Source organism: Mastacembelus armatus, chromosome 8, assembly GCF_900324485.2.
Source record: "Mastacembelus armatus chromosome 8, fMasArm1.2, whole genome shotgun sequence".
Classification (NCBI taxonomy): Eukaryota; Metazoa; Chordata; class Actinopteri; order Synbranchiformes; family Mastacembelidae; genus Mastacembelus; species Mastacembelus armatus.
Window position 1 is genome coordinate 12,694,090 of NC_046640.1, and position 13,929 is coordinate 12,708,018.

Sequence of the window (13,929 nt, forward strand, 5' to 3'; positions counted from 1 at the left end):
GTCACTGTCACTGCTCACTGTCTCACAGAAAGGCTGACATACCTTGACAAAACTAGTAAGAAAGACTTCATATCTGACTCCTCTATAGCTAGAAATAGCCACCAGAAAGACTTCAAAGTCCTGAATATGAGGAGAAACCTTTGGACATTTTTGTTTGTTGTTGGCTATTTTAGAAATCTGCCTCTCTGCTTCATTCTTTCTAAATTAGTTATTGTTTTGTCTGTAAGTCCCTGTATATCAGAAAAGATTGACTCAAAGTAAAAATAACAGAGCAGAGAAGAGAATACTCTATACTCTAACCTATCAATCATCATGTCTTGTTTATATTTTTAACTTTTAACACAATTAGACTCTAAAGACATTTGACTCTCATTACTTTTTGTTTATATGGAATATAAAGCTTATAGATATTTTATAGTGGGATCAATGTGAAAGAAAAAATAATTTTTAAAATAAAATGTGAGAAAATGCTTGTGTTATTTGAATGTACAGTTATGCTTAAGAGCAAAAAGTAAATGGATCACTATTCTGAATCTAAAAACATAAAATAAAAAAGATAATAAATCCCTTCCCTAAAAAGGAGAAATCAAAACATACTGTGAGGCAGATATCATAATGTCCTCATTTGAATCTGACTTGTTATGCCCAGAGACCCTTTTTAAATGTGCCACTCTACACAAGAGGTAGATGATAAATGACAAATACCTGGGGAGCAAGATGGATTATAAACCAAAAGAACAGCTTAGGGAGCGTGTAACAGACCTTCCTCTTTTTCCTCTTATGTAAGATTCAACAGCTACCGAGCATTTGACTTAAGTCAGAGAACACCCTAAAAAAAATCTTGCATGCCTGTTAAAAGTCAGGTCATTTAGCTCCATAGGGAACAGTGCAAGCAGTGATGCCTGGTAGCAGATATCTAACAGCCCATTCAGGACACCATGAGAGGCTCTGCTCATGTCCCTCAATCAGCTGCAGAGCAACAGGGTGGCTGCCTCACTCCAAGTTGACCAGCTTCATGCCAGCGTCTCTAGTGGAATGCCAGGCTCATTATAGCAGGATGAGAGTTCACTTTTCCTCTAACTATGCAAGCTTCACCAGACATAATGAGCCTCCTGACCACTGAGAGTGGATGATTGTCTGGCTGCTCCCAGTCTGTCTGTAGCAGAGGAGCTTTAACACCTGTCTGTATTCTTCCTGAATTCCATCCTCATCATGTTAACTTGCAATTCACAATTAACTTAGTGTTTAATATAATAATGTCTATATATAAATATGGAATCCCATGATCACGTGTTAATTGATTATAGCTTAGTTTGTCCTGAAGAAAAAAAAAAGAAATTATTCGAAGTATGTTCATACATGAATTAAAACCAGTCCAAAATCAGTGTCTTAAATATAGAGCGATGGCCAGCACCTGGTTATCTTAGCTTAGCATAAGGACTGAGAACACAGAGACAGCTTGCCTAGCTCTGGGGTCTCAAATCCATCTAGTAGTATCTCTAAAGCTTACAAAGTTTTGTTTGCTTAATCAGAACAAAAACAGCAAAGTCTAAGAATGACAATTTGCTGTTATGTAGGGGGTTATGTGCCAAACTGTTTCTTGATTCTGAACTGGTCTGTAAATGACTGCAGTGCTGCTTTCTCTGAAGACTATTATTTTGTTGTTGTTGTTTTTTTTTTGCTAATGTAATCACATCTATGATATAAACATTACAGGCTGCACACTAACTTAAGACACCCCACTAATTTGACAGTTCAGTAAAACAAAAATGTACATTCTGTGGTTTACTTGAAAGAATTTTTCTAATATTCCAACAATCCACACTGTGTGTGGTTATTTTGAGATGTCATTGACTATTCACCTTGCCTTTGAAAAACACTCTTGCTGCAGGCAAGACCCAGATATGTGGTTCTGGGGGGGGGGGGGGGGGGGCATAATGCTTTTGGTGCTGGGAACATTAGCTGCTTGGAGGGGAAAAACTGTGGACCCGCCACAGCCGAGATATCCAGAATTGGGCTGCCAGCCTTGGCACGTATCCCAGAGAATAGTGACTCAACTCCAGCAATAATGTTTGAATGGCTGTCCAGTCCACTCCCAGGTGAACCAGTCCACAAAATGCCCATTACTGTTTGCAGTGCTTGTGAATTGTTTGATTATTTTTAGCGGCTTTAAAAAACAATCGTAAGAGACAAAGTCATACAGGGAAGCTTTTTAATACAAATAGAAAACACTGTTGCCACAAAAAACAGGCACTGTGTTGCTAAAGTGACTCAATTTATGGTTCAGTGGTTCAGTAAACTCATGTCTAACCTGTAACTAGAAAAGTTAGACATAAGGTTAAGTAAAAGCTAAATTATTTAAACACTTATAATTTATAATTACAAGTATTTAAAAAATAACCTAATTACTGTTTCATTTACTATATGTGTAATCCGGTGCCCTTCTGCTAGTGTAGTGTTGTAACAATGTGACCTTGACTGTCCTGTAAGAGTCCATTATGTGCTGTTCAGGAGAAGTGGAGACCTCAGTCTAGAGAAATGAAGAGGACATCAGTAAGAGCTTTAGCTGCATGGGTCTCCTGAGCAATGTAATATGAAACACCATTCTTCGATCAGGCCTATTTTCAGCCCACACATTTTACTGGAGCAACATGCACTCGGGGACAATTTGGCAGGAGCACACGTACACATCCACAAACACACACACACACACAAACACAGAGCTGACAATTGGCTGGGCTATTCCAATCAAACCGGGGTTAAATTTGACCTTTGAGGGAAAGTCTCAGGTCTGTGCAGCAAATCATCTTTTGCAAATAGAACCTCAAAACATCTAGGTCAGTCACATTAACATACAATGAACTGATTGTCTGCTGAATTTACAACAGGCTGAGATGACTTCCCTCTTGAAAGTAGAATTAGATCAAATATTGTCTCTTATTTTGCAGGTTTTTCTTATATAAATCATTGATTTATTTGTAATGTCTTGTACTAGCAAGTTTTAATGAGCTAGTGATGCTGCCACTACATTCCAAAGCACAGTTTGTGACACTGTTTTGACAACATGATCAAACTATGCAGTTTGTTTCAGCGCCAGACTTTTCCATTTATGACAAATTGTGCTTTTATTTGCCTGAGCTTCTGTCAGAGCACTATTTCACAGCAGCAAGGATGGACATTTATTTTGCCGCTGTTTTCTCTCCATCTGCAGATTTACTTTCCCTAGGTCGTATATCTGTCTGCTCTGGTCCCTCTGCCTAATATTTCACAGCTTCATTGCTTAAGTGGTTTGGTGGAGTTGAATTGAAACTGACAACTGTGGGATTCAGTCCTATAAATCCAGTCCAGAAAGAAGTGCTTTTATTGAACTTGCTTTCTGATAGTCCTCACATATGCCATGACATTCAAACAACACTTAAAAAAAATCTCCTAATCGAGCTGGAGTATTTGTGTGTTGTATTATTGGTATTTATAATCACTGATTCCACTGACTTCCCAGTCACAGAAATATGAGCCTAATCAAAGTTTGATTCTTTAAGTGAGTTGTAGTTTAATTTGCATTTGAAAATAATTGGCAAATTAATTGATACTAAAAAAACCTGCTTAATTTCATCCCTACTTTTTACTAAAGTTGTTTGTGAAGCTTTTAGACTAAATACCATAAATGGAAAAAAGGATAATTAGCATTTCAACTACTGTACCCAAGAGGATTTTATATCAACCCTTCGACGCTTATCTATTTAAAACAAATGTCATGCTTCTCCAAATGATAACACTCACAAACCACAGTGGATCCAGTGAAGTTTTTGCCAAATGACTGTGTCCCACCTCTCAAATTGCTCTGACATTTAGTGAGAGTCAAGTCAAGGCTGGTTTGTTTGTATAGCCCTAATCAGACTCTGAGCACTTAACTGCAGCTAAATTATGAGAGAAACATATTGTCTGAAAATGCAATGCCTGTAGTGAAATTACTCATTCAATTAAGAGTTCAGCATAAACTGCTCTTGGAAAACTACACAGGAAATGGCTGTCTATGGGTTGATTTTGGTTGGACTTCTTTTTCAGTAAGTTACACAGACCTGCTGTCATATAGGAGAATTAGCAGTCCAGCATTTTTAGAAAATGTCAAGAATTTCGACAGTTTGATATGCCATCACAAAAATCATCAAACGCTATGCATTGGCCAAGAAACACAATTAATAGACATTTGACCAGGAGAAGTCAGTATTTTGCTGGTTTATTCAGAATTCAAGGCATCTTGAATTACCACCATGGCTGCAGAGACTCACTAAACCATCTAGTTGGCCCTTATTGAGATTTTCAATTGTTTTTCAACAAGACAATGACCCCAAACACATCTCCAGGCTTTGTAAGGGCTGTTTGACCAATAAGGAGTTATGGAGTGTGCAAGTTAAATTCTCCTGATGATTAGCAACCATTTTTTTTAATGTAGTTGAACATTTCAGAACATATAATGTCCTGCAGAATCATGGTGGATTCACTCCAGCAATTCGCCTCCAAGGGAGAAAGTCGATTACTAATATTATCACAGTCTTGTAGCTTCATGCTTAGTTCTATATTTGGGACAGAGCTGACGTAGGACATATGGACTGAGAAGATTTCAAAATTATCATTGTGCAGTACAGACGACATCAGATATGCTTTAATTTTAAACTCCTGAATGCAAAGGAGCCAACTGGCAAACTGTAGCTCATAAAGATTTCACTGTCTCCCTTTGCCTGTGATTATAGTCAGATGTGTTTACTGTCTTTACTTTAAAGGGATAAGCAGGTTTGAAGGTGTAATATTTTGGAGTCCTTTGCCAGAATGTTAGTAACTGTGTCAAAGATGTAAGTATGTACTAGTTCAGGTCTATTGGTACATGGTCAAAGGGGTTATACAGTATTGTGTCCTAACTGTCTAGAAGGCTGTCCTGGCTAGATGTGCAAATTGGAGCTCAGATGTTTAGGTACAAACTGGGCAAGATGCTCAGCATACGTTAACACCATCTTTTAGGTTGACCTTATTGTTTCATATTGTGCTAATTTAAATAACCAAATAAAAAAAAAAAAGCTTGGTCATCTTATCAGTTATAGTGTCATTGATGAGTAGAGAGCATGATGGAAATACATTAGACTGGAAAATGGATGAAGACACCTATAACTGTGCCCTTTTATTACACTAGATGTCAGTGTAATCCAATGTACCTCACTGTAGCACCACTATTCCAACCCCCATACTTCATCAGTGTGTTATTGTGCATCACAGATTGCATTGATGACTTTAATTTCCAATATAAAATATTTCCTACAGGGTTCATTTATTTTAAGACGTAGTGTATATTATCCATACTGTCTAGAACTTCAAGTCATACTTTTCTCATTAATTTAACAAGGGAGAGGATGGAATATTTTTTGTGCACGAGATCTAGTAGGAAAATAGAAGATACCAGGGACAAGGATCAATGACAATCAATACAATGACCTTTATTCTCTCTAGCTACTCTATTGTTTAACATTTTTATAGTAAATGTATTTGTATGTTAAAGCTGTAAATCTTAACAAACCTATAGGCGACAATCTTTCTGTACCGAAGGCTGTCCTGATGCCTTTGTATTAAATACAAGCCTGATGATGTTGGACTACCTCATAAACAGAAAAAGACATGAACACTTAGTGCCCCCGTCTGGTGAGACTCTCAGGGAATGTGAAACAGTCTATACTGCTGATCGTGATTAGATCACTGGACATTATCATGTTGATGTTGTGTAAACATCCAGTTCTGTTTTTATTATTTATGTCTGGTGATAAAGAGTGTTTGATGTTTCTCACCATTCAAAACTGTACAAACAAAATTATTGCCAAGTGTTAAATGTGGCCTAAATTACTGGTTATACTGGTTAGAACTTCCATGACGCAGAAATACTTTTAATGTCACCTTGTTTTTCAAAACACAGTACTTGGGAGAAAATTGTAGGAGGTTCAGGGTGCCTAAGGCCAGAGCAGCAAAGTGTCCCTGTGCAGTTTTGTTAAATATATCCAGTCTTGGGTATTGTCAGTGACCCCATAGAAGCACACGTGCATTCAAGCACACGGAGGATTTTGAAATACGCATCAACCTAATCAGATCATCCAATTGCATCATGTCTCTTGTCTGGATTAAGAAGAAGAAGAATCATTGACCTTTGTGGCCCCTGATGCGTATGCCATGTGGGTGTGGGATCTGCATTTGACTGCTTCAGAGCTGAGTAAATAGTGCAGTCATTCCAGGCATTGCTGTGAATTGTGGAGGAAGGAAATGTCTGTAATCTGAGCAACTTTACTGTTTCCCATAGTTGAGTCAAGAAGTAAATCAGTTGCAGGGAGATGAGTGTAGCTGAATAGAGGGAGTACATCTGACAGAAAAATGCTTCTTGTCAGCGTCATTTGGTTTCTAAAATCCACCACTGAAGGGACATTATTCTGTACTTTGGAAAAAGTATTTCTGAGACATAAGCAGTTGTTTTACCTTGTGCTGAATTTGGCCCGAAGGTTTCAATATACCTTTTTCCATTTGAAAACAGCTCTTCATTTATAGAGCAGTTAATGCTTCCCTTGTGGTCTGTACTGTGTTCTTTCAGCCTCCCGCTTTGACTGCCCATCTCTCTTGAGGCTGAGGCCATGGTTACAATGTTTTTGTTATTCTAATGACCAAATATTATTTCTAATCCTTTTCTGGGTATACAGAAATTGTATATATATCATTTGGTTGTACTGATTTAGAGTGTATTGTTGGAGAATTTAGGAGGAAAGTGGTCAACGTTAATATTAAGTAAACAGATTTAGATATGGCATCTTCACAGTGGCTTATTATTATATTATGTTTGAAAATTAGGATTTTTCCAAGTCTTTTGTATGGATTAGATGCACATTGACTTCTATAACTCAAATCTTAAGAAGGAAGATTTTTTTTTTCCGCTTTTCACCTTGGCATGGAAAAGTACTGTGGTGCCAGATGTTAGCGGTTTGGCACCTTTCCTCGATACAAGTTGGTACATTGATGGTAATTTTAGAGTAATGACTTTTTAACACTTCATACCCTCCAAAGCTCAGTTTGCCTGGTGATCTCATCACATCAGTCTGTGGTGATGTCACAAGCTGAAACCAAGTTTCTGCAAATGGCATTTGATTTAAAAGTCCATACATTTAGTACAAGACTTTAAGAAAGGTTCCCCTTGAATCAGCAGAGCTGCAAGCCTGTGACTGTATTACATAAATTATCAAAACTTAACCGTCCACTTGCACTCCTACTACTCTAGCGCAGTAATCTATTTGATTTGGCTCCTTAAAAATGCCTTTTACAATAAGCTTAAAACGATCTCATAAAAAATAAGAAGTAACTGTTTTTAAAGATGGATCTAGTAATCTTAACTTTTTAGATGTGGACAGATGACATCAACATAGACAGTCTAGCCTGTGAAGTATAAACCATATTTCATATACATTTGAAAAAGTCTTCAGCCACGACTGTGAAAGTGTTGTATGATTTCTTGATGCTGTCCATCCACAAAGCATACAGCGTCACTGTCAGAGGTTTTCAGGATTTTACCATAATACTGTCCCAGTCTGGCTCTTAGAACAGCACCATGGGTTGCAGCATGCCAGTGAGCAAACAAGAGGTTATTTCTGTCTGTGGTCGACCCCCAATCGACCCCCCTGTCAAGCACACTGACGGCTGGGTCGAATCAGGAGAGAGTGGGAGGGCTCATGTTATGTTCAACTGCTGTGAGAAAACCCCACACAGGAGTTAATTAGACTTATGGGAAAGTCATTGAAATCAGGGAACTGTAGTGGGGGAGACTGACCCTTGTTATAGTTGTAACAAGTTGTGTTTTTTTTTCAGTGTCCAGATTGTAGGGATTGGTATACCATAGAAACAGATGATTTGATGTTTTCCCCCCTTTTTCCAGCTGCTTGTTCTGGCTATATGTTCAGCTATTTTTAGCCGCATAGTCTGGTCCTGCTTTACAGTGCTGAGGTAATCTCTGGATAATGTACACAGCAAGGTTTTTTGTTACTTCTTTATTTGAACAGTCTTTGTTCTGTTCTTTATAGCTGTGTACACATACACATAGTCGCTCAACACTTTTCAGTCGCGTGTTGCCTTTAAATTTATTGACCCCCCCCCGATTAACCTGTTTTAAAACAACTGTTGTAAATTGACTTACCTGTATTCAATGTGACTGCAGAAGTGAAAGATGGATTTCATGAAGAGTTGCCTCTCCCATCTTTCAATAAAATATTTTTAGCACATTAACCACAGGAACACAGGAAATCTTTATTTCAGAAGTATATAGATAGAATGTGTGTGATGCCTATATTTATCTGTCTCTGTTTACCCAGAAGTGTGTAATGTAGTAATAATGGGATATGTATAACCACTTTAGTCTATGGAAGTCTTCATCCATCTCCATTATCTATGCTGCTTGTTGTAACAAGAGTTGTGGGGGTTAAGGGTGCAGCAGACATTTGGGCGGGGTACACCCTGACGCCAGAATATCACATGTCACACAGACAGACCCTCATATTCACACTCACAGGCACTTATTGAATATTTCTCAATGATGTGCCACAAATAATGAAATTACTGCACCTTTGTGTTTTAGTTGCGGTAAATCACGCCGGTCAAAACCTATGGTATTCAGATGTCATCGAAAGATAGCATTTTGGAAAGTCTTAACTTTTCTATTAATTGTTTTAAACACTGATTGATTATTGATGTTGATGAAGCAATTAGTGAAATGCAAATGTTAAAATATATTAAGGAATGTAAGTCCTCACCCATGTTAATGCAGTTCATATAAGAGACCAAACACTGTACAGATGAGTGTTTGTATTAATGTAAATGCTTAAGTGTAATTACAGTTTGCCTGAGGACACTATGAGTGTGTTTACTCCTTGGTAAGTGTGTGCAATTACTTGTTTTGGTTGATGACGTTAATGTGGCCAAAGCTGCCACAGGCCTGCCTTTTTTAGAATCTCATGGCAGCTGCATATAGCATCGCTTCAAAGAAAACTGGAGGCCTATAGGGATTTCCCACTGGCTTTCCCACCATCTGCAGAGGTCTTAATGGGATGTGATGTTATTGCATGTTGTCAAGACTCCCCTATGAATATGAATATCCAGTTTGACTGCAGCCTCTTTCAATACAGCATCAATAATTACACTCACATTTAAAATGTTAAATCTTATAGTTTTAATATTCTGACTAATTTCAAGGTTGACGTTCAAGGGCCAGCATAGAGAACATTTTGAATTACACTGAATCATTAAAGCACATTCCCGGTTTATGGTCTTTGACTAAACTTGGATCCAGGTGTAATACGATAAACCTAATGCCTTTTACAAAGGAGAAATCCATGGCAGCCACCCAGACTTTTTACTACCATGATAAATAACTCTTACTCTAAAGCTTGAGAAGTCAGTGTTTTATAGCTCTGCAATCAGTCATCCACAATCCAACTTGAAACTTTAAGAAATAGTTTGATTAACAGATTCATACTTTGATTAAACTGAACATCTGTTTCTGGTGTAGTAGCACATGCTCAATGATGTGCTTTCTAAAGCCAAATCAATCTTATTCAGTCTGAAGTCTTGGCTCAGTGTCTGCTGGAGCTGTCTGCTCTGCATACCTGCACCTAGATTGCTTTAAATGTGCGTCTTATCCAGACCATCCCTGGGATTCTTTCTGGATCCACCACATTGAAAATCCACCAGGAATTTAACATAGTCTGGGTTTTAGAGGGCATACGTGAGCTGATATGGCCTGTATAGCCGACTGCCACGCCACGGTGCACATGAACTTGATTACAGCGTACACATCAGCAGAATATGGCAGAATTACACCTGCATCGAAATTTGCCTTCAGTTTTCCAATGGTGTTTTAAACCTCGAGTGTTAAAGTTAGTTTGACCTTGACACTATGCTGTACTGTCAGCAAAAATAAACTTGGCATTATGTAATATAGTATATATAGTATGTGCATGAGCTTAAGACCTACACACGAGACTTGCTGTCAATGGGTGCTTTGATGTTCAAAGAAACTTGTATTTCAACCCAGAAGAATAATTTGGCATAGAGGGTCAAGAGTCTAATGCGAATGTCTGGATCTCAGTGACAGGGTTTCAGACAAGAACAGACTAACTGACATTATTGAGAAATATTAATCAAAATAAACACTGGGGTTTACAATTAAATCTAGGATTCCCAAAAGAATGGGTAATAACCCTGGGTATCAAGCTATGCTGTTATAAATCTGCTGGGACTCATGACAAACAACTCAGTTCCCTAGTCCTTATATATAAAGTACAATACCTTTAAACTGATCTGCCCAAACTGAGTTTAAATACGGATTGACCTAACCTTAGGGTCACAAGGATCTGCTGGAGCCTATCCCAGCTCTCTCTCTCATCTCAACAGGCTGCAGTGAGAAATGTTAGTCTTTCTAAAGACCTTTTTGGTTAAATTATGACCAAGCAAAAAAAAAAAACCAAACAAGCAAAAATCTCTTCATGACCTTTTCCTTCACGTACCTTAGACTTTGTAGATTTAAAAAAAATCACTCTTATAAATTTGCTTCTTCACATTAATGTGGAAAAAAACAACAGCATTTTGGTTGAAGACCTTCAGCCCAGAAGTGTTTTTTCCACATAAAATGTAAACTAGTCAGAAGCCAGTGCTTGAATTTTTATATTTGGCCTACTTGGACAGAAGTAATTTGTATAAAATGAATTTGGTTATACATATTAACACCTACCAGAAAATCACTTATTCTTACAGTACTATTGATGGTATGCACTGAAAGTAACACAACCAGTGTGAACAAAGAGGCATTGTGGATGACAAGAATTGAATTTAACAAGAAAAGTACACCGAAACATTATTCTGGTTTGCCTTCTAATACAAATAGCACTGAATTGTACATCAACATTACAACCTTTTGTCCTCAGTGATAGATATTTGCCTCTTAATGTCAGGATATTTATTCTCCTACAGCAATTAATCACTACCGTGCTATGCAAATTTAAACGTCTCGTCATTTGATGGAGTGATGTAACACAGCCAGCTCCTCATTGAAAATTGTTACTCTGTGGTAATGGGAGAGATGAGAATGATGTTGTCCACCCTTGGGTGCTGTGCAGCTGCTAATTACAGAGATTCTCATTAAGAGGAGGAAGCCTCACACTGAAACTGTGCAATGTTTGGCTCTGTGTCACCCCACTAATGTGAAGCCAAAACAAACTGCTCCAAATAATCCCATGCCGTAGATGGTAGTGTGTGATGTACAGTGCATTCAGAAAGGATTCAGACCCCCTTCACTTCTTTCAGTTTTGTTATGTTGCAGCCTGATACTAAAATTGGTTAAATTCTTTTTTTTTTCTTATTAATCTACACTCAGTGCCACATAATGACAAAGTTAAAACTGAATTTTTGGGATGTCAGTTCAATTTTCACTCTGTCATTATTGAATGTAGATTAATGAGGGAAACACTGAATTTAAACAGTTCCAGTATCAGGCTGCAGCATAACAAAATTTTAAAAAGTGAAGGGGGACTAGAAAAAAACAGGATAAATGAATACTGATTTTTACTGTCCAAAAATGGCTTGCTTCTCCCTCAAAGACACCAACGTTGGTCAGCAGACCTAAAACAGAGCGGTCAGTGACCAAGATATCAGACTTTAATCAAAGATACTTTACATCTATTAAGACAAAGGCTACTCTGGGAAAGCAAACTCTTCTCAGTGAATTGCTTTTTAGGAATTGGATCAGAATTTCCTTTGGGAAGCCTAAACATACAGTAGTTACAGCTTAAGAACTAATTGACATTTTTCTTTGGAAGAATTTATTTTGTGTGTCTATAAACAAAAGCTATTTCTGGTCATTAAAATATTTTCCTTTCAATCAATCTTACAGATATTTCTAAGCAATGGTTCTTGACTGGATACCTACATAAGGCAAAAAAATGTGAACATTCTTGTCAGTAAGTAAACTGGTTCTCACCAAGCAGGGAAGTAAACTTAAAGATGTAGCGTTGATAATGGAGGGTAAGAGCCACCAAAAGGTTATGGATTAAGAAGAAGGGTTAGAAATATGTTGTATGGCAGAAAATATGGGGAAAACTGTTGTGATATTAGATCAAACTAAATCTAAACTGTAGTAATCTACGTAAATTATGATATGTGATATGATAGTGTAGAGTATTTGTAATAATTATCCAGCATTGTTTCAACCCTTGAATTAAAGATTTATAGCGCTTAGCTGAATGTGCATCTCCAACAAGTTTTCCAATGCAATTCGTTCTGTAATAAAAAGTGGGCAATAATAATAAGCAACTACAAAAATAAAAATGCATTATTGTACTTCAGAATTATTAGTAAGTTGCTATATTGTTATTGTTATAGTGTTGTAAACACTATTTCTTTTCCTGAGTCCTTCTTATTTTACCTCTATAGAAAAGCCACACAGTAATTTGCTGACTATAATAAAAAGCTTCACTGTTGTTTTTTTTAAGGTCCTTTCACAACAAACCTATTTTAAAGCAACTTTGCTCTGTTTGTCTGTTTAGTTTTTTTTTTTCAGGCTGATGTAATAGTGTTATGGGTAGGATGTTTTATGACAGAATAAAACTAAACCAAAGTCCTACAGTCAAAAACTGCTGCTGAGTAAACAACCAGGACTGCCTGACAGGAGGACGTCCCAGTTGTGCTGTTTATTTGTGGTGGGAAAGCAAAGTAAATCAACCACAGGGATTTATGACACAGTATATGTGATTTCAACAGGAATATAACATTAAATGACTATTTATTCCATCTGATGACCAATTCCACGAACTTTGGCAGTTGTTCATTAAAACGGAAGTGAAATGTGACACGTATCTTTCTACAAAATATCATATTTATTTATGTGTCAGATCTTTGTGACACCAGATAAGACAAATATACACACAAGAAGAATTTAGTGTCCGTGTGGGTCCATGTTTGTAAGAGTTTGTAGGTTTGTAAGAAGCCAATGTGAACACAAACTGGACCAGAAATAAAAGTAAATGTGTTTTGTTTTTTGTTTTTTTTTGTTTTGTTTTTTTGTTAGTTCAGGCTAAATGAACCAAAACAAAGTCTCCTGGTATCTAAGACAATGACATGGCTTGTTTGCGTCAACACGAAACCTGCTCAGTGACTAGAGCTGCAAGCTCATATGTTTTCACTCCATTCTAAATGAGTTTTTATAAATTCATGACATGGTGAAAACAGCGGGCCAGTAGGAAGCAGATGGATGTAATGAGTATGATAAGCATCAAGCTAAAGTCATTATTCATAGCAATCGATGCAGTTACATCAACACAGTACTAAAAATATCTTAAAGTGAATGAAAGTGAATACAGTTTAGCCATTTTTTAAAAACATATATATTTCATGTGAATGGAAAACATTTTGAATTAACGCAAACTACCTTGTGGTTTAAGGCAAGAAATTAGACTTTGAAATTGTTACTGTTGATGGGAAACAGCATTGTTCTTGACTGGAATGGGAGTTTGGGAGCTCACGGCCGACACTGATGCAGGAGAGAGGTTTTGATTGTGGGACAAAACAGGTGTATAAGGCGTTCATAAAATCAGTTGTTTTGTTTCTACGGCCAACTTGTAGACTTACGAAATGTGAACTCCAAGAAATTATGTGTGTTTATGGACACTGTGACATGCAGAAAAATGTTTTTCTACATTCCTACTGCTCCAACTACTCTCTCGTATTTTTATGATCTTGTTGTTCACCATTATTCAGTCCCAGCAGTAAGCTGTCATAACTTATTGTGTCTGACTGTACTAGTTCCGTTTACTTTATCAACTCACAGTTTCCCCCCGTCCCATGCTGTTTGACATGCATATTTCTTTCACA